General features: G+C 41.9%; 1 pseudogene; it reads right to left on the minus strand.

The window, feature by feature from the left end:
- Nucleotides 1-11070: 11070 nt before the first annotated feature.
- On the minus strand, nucleotides 11071-12894 carry LOC141281491 (uncharacterized; annotated as a pseudogene).
- Nucleotides 12895-13097: the final 203 nt, after the last annotated feature.

Genomic DNA, 13097 nt, shown 5'->3' on the forward strand with positions numbered 1-13097 from the left:
GATAAATTTATCCCCACCGGGGATAAAAATTATTAAGCAGAGGCAGGGATACATTGACCAGAAAGGGGGAAATCCCACGCATCCCCCCCAGCAAATCGCACCCTGGTTGTTACGATCAGTTATTTCCATGTTTAACAGTATTGTTTCAAACGAATTAAATTTTAGTTCTGATTTATGGTTTACTTTGAACATTTTGGGCCAGATTTACTAAGCGCTTGCGCCAGCGTAAACCATCATTTTGGCGGTAAATAGCGATGTCGGAATTTACTAAAGACGCGCAGTGGATCATTAGCGCTGAAAAGGTGTGGTCTAGTTCTTTTTGCGACTGACCTGATTGCATATGCATTTCTAGGAGTTTCCCTTTCAGACGCAAACATTTTGGGAGGAGACTATTTAAATGATTCACGCAACGCGATTTACTAATGTTTGCGCATGTGTTATGTATGGCATTTGCGCGACTATTTAACGCCGAAAAAAAGCATGTCTTAAATCATTTTGCGCTCGAAATGGCTGCAATTGTTGTTGCTAGGAGGAGACATCGCAGAAATCAGAGACTGCATGGTAGAAGGGAGAGGATTTCCAGGATCATTTTACCAGATAAGTTCACGCGTCTCTCTGCCTTTATTTATCGGCCTGTATATCACATGCACCTGCAGGAGCATCATCTCTGCTTATTTGCAACCATGCGCTAATTTGCGCTGCTCTTAGTAGATTGGTTGGTCATTATGGAAATCAGCTGTTGCGCCTGTGTTATTTAAAAAGCGCTTTTTTAGTAAATAACCCGCAGATATCACCACTCCCATCAGCGCATTTTTGGAATTGCGCTCATGCGCTAATTTGCCCTGTTTAGTAAATCTGGCCCTTTGTTGTATATTGTAGCTACTCCCTTTTAGACGAGGAACGTGTTTATAAAAATAGTCTTCTGGGGTGGATTCGTTTAAACTGATGTTATCGTCTGCTTTAAGCCAGGTCTCTGTTAAACAGAGTGCATCTAAGTTTTGGTCAGTAATTATTTCATTGATAATAGGTTCTTTATTGGTAAGCGATCTAATGTTAAGAAGGCCGAATTTTAACATTTGAGTTTCATCTGTTAATGTATTGTGTTCTAATTTTATGTTTATAAGATTTGTACGAGACGAGGTAAACGGTGCTCTGTATTTATTTGTTCGAGGAACAGACACAGTCGAGATGTATTGGTACTCTGGTAAAAAAGGCTCTAGGTGCTGGGATATATGTGATCATGTCAAGGCAGCTTACAGACGCAAGGCAGAACTTGAGAACCAGGAGAGAGTGAGGAAAGGTGAGCCCCCAAAGATCAGAAAGGCAAAAGAGAGCTATCACTATGAGTGTAAGCTGTGTGGTCAGCATAAATCTAAGCAAACTGGACACTCACAGGTAGGGATGGCGAAAACGAAAAATTTTCTTGACCGGCCACCGAGCCTCATTAGCCGGTTGAAACCGGTTAACCGATAGGCCTATTAGTTTAAAATATGCTATGCTATTTAAAATAACAGCCATTTCGAGCCGCGCCTGCAATTTCGCAACTCGCATCTCTCTGCGCTCTGCCTCCGGCTCACACACACACACACAGACCTCACAACACTTTTTAAATCCCCTACAGCGTGAAACATAAGTCCTGCAAATGCGGCGCGTGCTTAGTTTCGAAATAGTTTAGGTACTAGGTGATCGCGTTGAACTTGAAAATAAAGGCGTTTGTGAAGCTCCTTTGAAAATTGCCGTGGCTCATTTAAGAAAATGACAGCTCAGAAGAGACTGCGCTTTAGTTTGGGGTAGTAATAATAAAGACACAGGATGATCATCATCACCTTTTCTGTTACCACTGAAATATAGATGTAATGTATTTCCAAATCTAAACCCATCTTATGCGGAATGTTGCCTAATAGACTGCAACACGATAAAACCAATGGATTAAACAGGCACCTTCAGAATGTGTAAAAGACGCACCGGCCAAAGCAGGTCTTGCACTGTGTTTGTTCTAGAACAAATGCAGCAAAGATATTTAATGCTTATGTATGACGCATATAGGCCTACGCTGAGTTTTATTTATTTATGATGAGGTGCGTTCTAATTAACAATGCAATGCAAGTGAACGCGCCGTGCCGGCGCCTTCATGCACGGACCGGTAATTATATACTCTGCTATATTTGCTTTGTATTTATTAAATACATGCATTTGGTTGATGAAACATTTATTAAAATTAAGATACAATTTATACAAAACGAAATTCACTTTTACTTTCTACAAAGCAAAACTTAATAAAGTGGTAAAAATCATGGCTAAGGATTTACAGAAACAAAACTTACTCTGCAGTTTATGTTAATGTTAATAATTTGGAAAACAACCAGGAGAGACTTTAATTTTAATTATTTTATTGCTGTATTTTATTTACTATTCGAATAAAGGAATTTATCAAAAAATAACCTGTAGCATTTACTTTTCGCAAACCTTGTGAGCATGCGAAACCAAACGCAGTGACCTCGCGCCAAATGTTTTTTATTTGTTTATAAAGTACAAACAGACCAGTTATGAAAAACTGAGTGTGAGGGATTTGTTCACTTCACACAAAAAGATCTTGGAAAGAAAGAGATGACTAACTGTAGTAGCGTTTAGTCCACTGTCTATAATAGCCTAATTTACAGATCCCTTTTTTTAACCGACAACCGACAACTTTGACCGGTTAACGTTGATACGGTCAACCATCGGTCAAACGGTCATCGGTTATGTTGGACTTTAAGGCGTCCAAAGCATGTTCATCAATGGAGAAAGACACAAATATCTAAATTGAATATTTATTGATCAGATATGAAAAAGTTACAGCATGCCGGAGTGTCCCAAATCCTACAGCAGGATTTGACAAACTCCCAGCTCAGAACAAAAACATGAGTATTTATCGCCGTTCTTTCTTCAGAATCCTCCTCCCCCAGCTGGCTATTCTCCTTATCAGATTCCATCACCACATTCCTGAGGGCGTTGCCTATCACACACAGACAAAGAAGAAACAAACTGTTCTCCTCTCATCCCTGAGAGCCATGCAGTCCGTCACTTTCTCCCCAGTACTCCTCCACTTCACATAGCATGTTATAATGCTTTCTTAAAAACAAATCATTAATAAAACATTCATTTATAAAAAAACATAAGCTGTAAGATGAAAGTGATTATTATGTAAAACATATTTCAATACCATGACATCATTTCATTATTTGTAAAATTGGTTATATGAATAGGGCACACATTAACTTCTTTAGATAGATAAACACATATTAAATCTTTTACTGCAATACTACTTCTAAGGAAACACTTTAATCATTATTAAAACCCATCTGTTAGGAAAGAAAACAGACACACAGGAGATTCTGTTCTTCAAGGTTGAGCTGCCCTGGCCCCATTAGGTTTTTCTGTATGCAACCTTCATTTCATTGGTTAATACACATTTATCAAAGACAACATCTTATATTTATTACATCAATTATTCAATGATTAATACTGATTAAGTAAGAAATACATTGCATATTTTATCCTGTGAACATTAAAGCATTAGTTAATGACATAGTCGCCTGTTTGCTTTCCCCCTCAGGCCTCTCTCTTATCTTGATTGATGCCAGGCGTAAATTCCTAAATTCCTCCTTGCAGCACACACACAAAAACTGGTAACTCTCCACTCTCAAACATAAACACCTCATTTCTACATAATAGCTCAGTGCATATTTGAAACACACAATGTTTATAGAATAAAATGATCAATTAAAGAAATATAAAAATGGAACAAAATCAATTTCCACAGTCCTTATTTGGACATCTTTGTAACTTTAACACTTTTAGCAATCAGCATGAAATGTAGGCAGTAAATATGTAAAACATAATTATTCAACAACACAACAGTACTCCATTGTTCATGAATTGGTTAAATGCATTCATTAGTTAAACATACTAATTTTCACTTTCTCTAAATATAACATAGTTATAAAGCAAACAACTTGTTTATTGAAACCATCTGTTCTGCGTGTTTTCTCTTCAGGGCTTTGTTCCTACCCCCAACTGAAACAGCCTTTCAACTTTACACACAGACATTTACTCACATATCTCAGCACAGAAAGCATTATGGCACATATGGATTATAACATAACATACTGATTAATAAAACAACATAAAAATCCCACAATTCCCTCTCTTGACCTCTGAAAGAGGTCACACATTTTCTTCTTCATCATCCTCGAGGTTCTGTAGGCCTAATAGGGGCATGCTGTACGGGGGCGGATTGTTCTCTTTTTTCTCTATTGCTGACACTATTAATCTATTGCACAGGGATCTAAAACAGGGAATACAACAACATCCACAGGTCACCAGGATGGCCACGAATACACCAATGGACACTACTACTGAGGTCACTATTGCCTTCCATTTGCCCAATACTTTATCCAGCCAGTCAGATATGGGGTTGTCAACACCTGAGTGTTCTCGCATTTCTATGGACAGAGTTTTTAGTCCTTCCAGTGCCCTGGTCACTGACCCGTCCGGTGCTGTATTATTAGGAATGTACGTACAACAAAAATCAGAAAATAAATGACATACACCATTCTTTTCGGCCAACAACATGTCTAGGGCCATTCTATTTTGAACTGCCATAAGAGAAGTGGGTGCCAATTGTTCTGCTAGGCCGTCCACCGCATCTCTGGTCATGTTCGCCAGTCTCATAACATTATAATGCACATAATTGATCCTATCCACGTTTTTATTCGGGGTAACAGGAAAAAAGGCCGATAATATTGGGATATTTTCAAATCCGGCAGCTATCTGGTCAGCTAATTTATATTCGTCAGGTACACCCCTGGGCACACCTATTGCATCGATGTATGTGGGACTATTTAATGACAAATCTACATTTCTTTTTACTGCTCTTTTAGCTAGAACATGCCTACGTCGTCTGGCAGTAATGGCATTGGGTTGCGATTGGAGCTTCACAGCTTTTTCTCCTATTAAGACTATTGGTGCCCCCAACCTTACCATGGCACATGTTCCTTTAGATGCTTGTTCGATTTTAGTTACTAACCTTTGACTCCCACAATAATAATATATTCCTGACCTGGCCCATCCTCCAATCATGGACCCATTGTCTTGGTAGGTGATATTACACCACCCGGGGTCAATGGTTCCCAGATTAATTTTTGGGTTGGTCCTGGTGAAATTAAAACAGGTGTAATTGGCTATATTGGGCCTAAATGGTCCCGCTCTCGAGTTATTACCTATTGGTGGAAAAACTGAGGATAAGGTCGTGCAGTTTTTTGGAGAGGCCTCTTTAGTTAATGCTAGCATGCACTCATAACCCCACGGGTCTTCCGGGTATAGGGGAGCTGGTTCTGTATATAGTACCGGTCTACCTCTAGCACATCCTACACAATCTTCTAGTTTCTGTTCCCTGGCTGTGGAAATGATCCATTCCAGCCATAAATTGGTTTCCCCATAGCCTGTGGCCATCTCTATTATATCTTCTGGTTTTAGTTTAGTATAATCTATTTCAATGATTTCATTAACTTGTTTCTTTTCCACCGGGTCAGGCAGTTCTGCGGTCGCGATTGTATTGGGTTCTGCTGAGTCTATAATGTTTATTTTTATGAGACCCTTAGGGTCTGTTCCATCCACATCTGCACCTATTACCAACCACATAGTGGTCTCCTCCTTTCCCCCATACCTCATAGCTGTGCCTCCCCGGGGTAACCTGCTCCACTCTCCTATTGACATGGTGACAGGATTTTGAACTGGACTGTAATCTCTTTGTATTTTTAAGTTTTCCCACATTTCCCCATCTGTACCCGTCCTTTTTAGGAGATCCCATGTTCCTGTATAAGCCACTACATCACTCCATCTTGGGCACCATGATCTGTCATCATAGCCTCGCTCCCGACACCATAGTGTGGTCATAATATCCAAACACAAGTATATATCATATCCCCTCCATGAGCTATTCTTCCCTCCACAGTCTATCACACTGCATAAATCAAAGGTGTATGACGTCGTTGAATTTTTTATATAATCTAATTCAATTCCCCCATATCTCTTTATACATTGATCTTGTGATGTTGTTTTGAACCTTTTGTCATTTTTCAGATTACCTCCACTATTTATGCCAAATATCATGATAATTATAATTGCAGTTATAACCCCTAGGGCCCACAGAACCTTCCAATTTCCACACAGCTTCATCTCTGTGGAAAAATACACTTATGCCTATTGGCTAAAATAAAAAAAAATAAAAAAAAACTCTTAAACTTAATACTTGATGAAAGGTAGAAGTATAGTGAAAGAAGTAAAACGATAATACTAATACAAAATTAAAAGGAAGTAACACGATAATAATAGCAAAAACTAAAACTTAGATGACATTCACAATGAATAAACCGTAATTGTGATGTTCAGGTCCCTGAACACTTCTGTCAGGATTCCCAGCACTTTGTGGAAATCCAATTTATCCAAGCCACACCCCAGCCGGGGAGTGGATACACTTGTTATGTTTTCTTTCTCACACCACTCTCTCATACGTCTGAGGCTGTGGGTAAAATTCTCGTATGTTGGTAAATCAGTACAATTTTGTTTTGTTATTAAATGAAAAATCAATCTGCCGTCGTCCTCGTGGGTAACTGCACATTCACCTGTGTGTTTGTTCTGTCTTACAACCTTTTGTGTACCGTACTTCGCTTTGAATTGTACGGCTATACCTGCTCCATAGGCACAATCTGCACTCACACAGTGTGCTAGGGGTTCTGTTGCTGGGCTGGAAAAAATGTCACCTTTTTTATGCACAATTTTACAGAGTGTTTGTTGACTTTGTTGTTTGTGTTGTGCGAGTGTTACCACTGATGTTTCACTTCCTGTTTGCTCTCTCTGTATTCCAGCTAATTCACTTTCACTTTCAACACTCTCCCTCTCTTGGACCTGAGTCCTCAGGTCCACACCAGTTTCCGTGAGAGACCTGCTGGGAGAATCACATGGAACACAAGCAGAGAGATGGAACCAGGTGTCGCCTTTCCCTTGCAGCTTTACACAATGTGACGTCCTAGCGGTGACTCTCAGCGGTTTGGACCACCTTGGCTCGTTCCACTTTCTCCTGAACACCTTGACTCTCACCCAGTCAGCTGTGCTTACAGTTTGGTCACTAGCATCAGCAGCAGTGTTGGTAGCCTGGCAGGAAAAATGTTTAATCAGAGCAGTTAGTTTGTCAAAGTAAGCGGCATGTGTTAGAGGCAGGATTGGATCCTGCACCAGGGCATTCCTTGGACCTGGAAACTGACGACCTGTAAGCAATTCAAATGGGGTGAAACCAGTAATCCTGTTAACAGAAGAGCGGATAGACATTAATGCAATTGGTAATGCATCCAACCAGGTTAGTTTTGTTTGCGCGCAAACCTTGGCCAATTTTAGTTTCAATGTCAGGTTCATTCTTTCCACTTTGCCCTGGCTTTGTGGGTGGTAAACCGCACCAAAGCTATGTGTCAAACCGAGGGCCTGCTCCACCTGTCTGAGATGTTCATTTTTGAAATGACTACCATTGTCAGATCTGACACGTCTGGGGAAACCATGGTTCGGAATGTAATGATTAATGAGACATTTAATCACAGCTGTGCTATCCTCTCTCCCCACCGGATAAGCCTCCGGCCAGGAAGTAAAATAGTCAACAATGACTAAGACATACTGTTTGCCTCTCACCTTCGAGCCCATGTCAGTAAAGTCAATCACAATTTCATCACCAGGCCCGGTAGATATTGGAAATGACCCTCTCTGCGGCTTAACGGTTGGCTTAATATTATGTTCACAGCAAACCTCACACGATCTGGTGTAGTTTGTTACCATAGATGTTAAAAAAGGATGCCACCAATGTTGCAGATCGCGGAGCATCTGCTTGTCAGACACATGGCCAGGTGAGTGAACTTGTTTCAGCAATGATTCACAAAGTGACATTGGCATGGCAGGTCTACCGTCTGGGGCCTGCCATAGGCCGTCAGCAGATCTGACAGCACCATGGTCCCTCCACGTATTTTTCTCATTAGGTGCAGAAGCAGCCTGCTCTTTTATTAGATATTCGCGAGTGAAACGCGGTAAAATGTCTGATTTTGTTCTATCCGATGTTACAAGAAATTGTGCGGCTGTGTACCCGGCAGCATTTTTGGCAGCGCAGTCAGCAGCATCGTTACCACGAGCAATAACTGAATTTGCTTTTGCATGACCCTGGCATTTTACCACAGCCACCTCTTCTGGCAGCAACAGAGCCTGCAATAGGTCTCTGGCCTCGCTAGCGTGAGTTATAGGCCGGCCTGTTGTTGTCAAAAACCCACATCTCAGCCAAACTGGCAGCTCAACATGTACAGCACCAATCACATATGCAGAATCACTAAAAATGGTCACCCTTTGTTCACCAGCGTAGTGCAAGGCTTTAATCACAGCTATCATTTCTGCTCTCTGTGCTGACTGTTTACCCTCCAATTTGCCACTTACTCTTGTCACAAAATCATTTTCAACCTGTTCAATGACTGCAAACCCTGCCTTCAACGTGCCATCTGCTGCTCTGAAACAACAACCATCTGTAAACAGTGTGATTACTGGTGGGGGAGTTGTCAGTGGTACCGCGAACAAACCATCTCTCAATTTATTTGCTTTTTCAGTCAATGGTATGCAATCATGTGGTTCACCCTCAGTGATTAAATCTGCCATATTAACTCCCTCATGCACATACGTAATATTGGGGCTTGCCAAAATCTTTGCCAACTTCCGCTGCCTTAGGGGAGAGAAAGTGAAAGCAGTTGAATTTACAAATGACATTACAGAGTGTGTTGTCAATACTGTTAGTGCATGGCCCATGACAATGTGTGATGTTTTTGTTATCAATTTCGCAAGTCCTGCTGCATAGCGTGCACATGCTAGCTGTCTCTGTTCAATTGGGTCCAATAAAACACTGCTGTACATCAAAACCTTCCTACCACCTGGCGACTTCTGGTATAACACCCCGTGTGCACTGTTTTGTGTTTCAGATACATCTAAGATGAACGGCTTGGCGTAGTCTGCACAATTCAGATGGGCTGCCTGTGACAGTTGTGCTTTCAATGAAATGAAGGCCAGCTCTGCCTCTGGGGTCCACAGTAACTCTGCTTTCAAGTTTTTCATGCCCTGCTCTCTCACTAAGTCCCTTAAAGGTGCAGTAGCTGACACATACATTGGTATATACTGTCTACTGAAACCTGTGAGGCCTAGAAATGATAACATATCTTTAACAGTTTCTGGCCTTGGGTGAGAAATGATGCTCTGTCTCTGTTGCGGGGTTAATGTTGAACCCTGCGCTGTTACCATTCTGCCCATAAAGGTTACACATGGTCTGTAAACTTGCAGCTTGTCCCTGCTCACCTTGAAACCCGATATGTATAGCTGTTTCAAAACCAATTTGGTAGCTTCCATGCACGTTTCCATGGACGTGGTTGCCAATAACAGGTCATCAACATACATAATCAATACACATCCTTCAGGTAGCTCACATTTGGTCAATTCCTGTTGCAACACCTGATTGAAAATGCCTGGTGACAAAATGAACCCCATAGGTAAACGGTTATAGGTGTATTGGCGCCCCCTGTAGGTGAAAGCAAAACATGGTTTACATTCATCAGCAATGGGTATGCAGAAAAAGGCATTAGCCAAGTCAATGCATGTGAACCATTGATGTGCAGGCGACAAATTGGACAGGGCCACATATGGGTTTGGTACATTCAGTGTTCCTGTCTCCACCAAAGTGTTTATAGCTCTGAGATCATGTACTAACCTATATTTGTTTGAGCCGGGTTTTGGTACAGGAAAAATTGGAGTGTTCCATTCAGAATTGGTTGGAGTTAAAACTTGTTTGCTCAATAAACCCTCTACTGTTGGCCTCACTCCCTCCTCTGCGTCTGGTTTATTTCTGTATTGGGGTACCCACACTGGTTCTGTGGTAGACAATTTAAATGAAACTGGAGTGATGTTACAAAAGCCTACATCAGTTGGGCCCTGAGACCATAGGTCACGTGGCATGCTTTCAATCATTTTTTCAGTTCCCTCGCCGTCTGTGTTTTCCCTACCATGACTTCTGGCTAGTTGCTCATGTTTTAGGATGGCTACATCCTCAGTCTGTTGTTTGATCCAATACACATCATGACTGTGTGAATACAACACCCCAGTTATATTTGTATTCTGCCAATCGGTTACAGTGAGTAGTTTTTTAACCATGCTGCCTAACTCTCTAGCTTCATGATTAGGATGTAATGCCAGTGAAATGTGAGGTGCAGCTGTGTCAGACATTCTGTACCATTCTTTTTGTTCTTCTGATAAGACAATTGGGGCTGCCACACCCTGTTGGCCCACAAATATGCCATCACCCACCAACCTCCACTTGGTTCCCTCAATGGTCTGAAAAAGTTCCTCATAGGTTGTGTTATCAAATCTGTCATAAAACATAGTACAATGCAATGGATCTATGGGTGGTAGAAATAGGGCTATGTCGTTTATCCATGGCTTATATGTGTTGTAAAGGGTCACTACACTGCTACTGGACATCTCATCTTCCCAATCTGTCTCCAGTTCTGCCCAATAAATGTCAACTAACTCTTTATACTTTCCCCCCACCAACATCCATTGATTTCCTGTCTCTGTTGACCCCAACGAACAATTTATAGTATTTCCATCTGGAAATCCAACTATGACACCATCAGGTGAACATAGTATACTGGCCCCTAATTTAATTAGCAAGTCTCTGCCCAGTAAAGGAATGGGTGCATTGGAGGAGTACAGAAATGAATGCGTGACAGATTGATTAGCAATTGTTGTTGGTAAATGTTTAGTTAATGGCCACTTTTCAATTTCACCAGAGAAACCCATCACACTCACTGTTTTATTACTCAGATCTTTTGACTGTATGGTGCCTCTTATTACAGTGGAGTATGTAGCTCCAGTATCCACTAGAGCTTTTAGTGGTGTATCGTTTACCACTATGTCCATGAGGGGCTCAGCCATTCCCCTCATGGTGGTTCTCTGTGTGCCCCGTCATTCCTCTGCACCATCACCATGACCCCATGATGGGTGCACAGGCGCCATTAAATCAGGTGATGATGAGTTGTGTGGCGCTGGTGGTCCCCTGGCAAAACCACCATTTCCACGCCCGCCACCTCCTCTATTGGGACCCCATCCCCTTGCATTTGGTGCGTTAAGTGGATACCTTACACCGGAATATTGGGACTGTGGCTCAGCTTGAGGGCAGCTACGGGCCCAATGACCGTCCTGTCCGCACACATAACATGTACTACCTCTAGGTGCGCCGTATCCTCCCCTGTTTACGCTACCCCTACCTCTGGGAGCCCCTCTATACTGTTGATACCCTCCCCAGGGATTCCCTGAATATGGTGGGCCTATATATGGATCTGGTGGGGCATACCGGTTTGAATACTGGTTGGGTCTTTGCCCATTCGGGGGACCTGAAGTGGTGGGTGGTTGGGCTTGTTGTGTCATCTGTTTCTTTTTATTAGTGGCCTGTTTTGCTTGCTCCAATTGTAATTTAAGTAGTTCATTTTTCAGTTTATCAACCTCAGCCAACTCTTTATTAGATTTATCTAAGGCCTTTTCTATGTAAAATATCAAATGTCTCTCCCATAGTTCATTAGAAGCTGACGGGATGTCTGGACTATTTTCCATGGTTTGTTTGACTCCAACTGGTGCACCTGCCATTACAGCTGACCTGAATATGTCCCTGGTGACTGGGTTATTTAACCCATTTTCTTCTGTCAATTGTTCCCATTCAGCATTGCATCTGAAATACTAAGCCGCTCCTGTCTCATCTGGTTTAATTTTGAATTTAATGTTTTGGTACACTGTTGGTGGAGTGGGAAACTGGGCCCTAAGCGCCTTACCGATGTCTGTACTCACCGTACTATACAATGCTTCGTTATCTGTCAATGTCAAATTGGCATTTTCTTCAAAATCCTGTACTTGAGCTTTACTTAAAATTTGCCCTAACAGACATCTGATATCACCCACGGCCAAAACTACACCATGACTCAATGTAATTAATTTATTCAACCATCTCCCTCCACCACTAGTGATCGGTGGGAGTTTACTCATTATAGCAGTGAGATCACTATGTGTCCATGGTTGATATTTTTTAGTTCCTTTGTGCACCACTATGGGAAACTGTGTACCATCTACCCTATCTTGGTCTGGTTCTCCGAAAAGTTGTGAGGTGGCCGTTGGAAGTGGTGCTGGCTCTGTGTTTAACAACTTGCTCTTCAGTGATTGAGATGCTACCCACTGATAAACTTGAGGCTTCCGCTCGCTTCCTGTGTCTGGTCTCTCTGCATTTAGTTGGCCCTGTGACTCGTGATCAGAAAGTGGGTGGTAGTTCATGCCTGATCTGGTGCCTGACCTCTCAAGGAACATTTCACCTTGCATTGAGACTCTCAGAGGTTCTTTTGAATGTATCAGGCTGTGCTTATTACGGTCATGCTCTAACACTATTTTCCTTAGTTGTTTAACTTCTCTTTTCATCCCTTCCATCCTTTTATGTTCTTTGCTATGTCTTAATTCTGTTGATGTTTCTGAAGCGTGACTACAAACACTCGCTGCTTTAGAATGTGTGCCGTGTTCAATCTGTTCACTGGCTTCAGAGCGGTTATCCAACTCTTCCTCATTCTCTTGGCTGAGACTAACAAGTGTGTCACCCTCAAGGCCCCCACATACTCCATGCGTAACATGTACATCACCCCCACTGGGCGGGTGTATCACTGGTGTCTTTGGTGAATATGGTTGCAGTAAATCAATAGGTTTTTCAACAACCATAGACTTTCTGGGAGAAGACATAAACTCTCCCTGTTTCATAACAGTTTGTCTTAGTTTGTACAATTCATGTTTTATTTCTTTTAGTTCTTCACTATCCTCTACATCTAAATGACCGCTATTAATTTGAAAAACAGGCTGTTGCATTGGGGCTTTGGCTGTCTCATAAGGAGGAGGTATGGGCAAAGAGGGGTAGATCGATTTCACTGGGGGTGGAGCTGGAGGAGGAGCCGTAGGTGTCACAC

This window comes from Paramisgurnus dabryanus, chromosome 23 (genome assembly GCF_030506205.2).
Source record: "Paramisgurnus dabryanus chromosome 23, PD_genome_1.1, whole genome shotgun sequence".
Taxonomy (NCBI): domain Eukaryota; kingdom Metazoa; phylum Chordata; class Actinopteri; order Cypriniformes; family Cobitidae; genus Paramisgurnus; species Paramisgurnus dabryanus.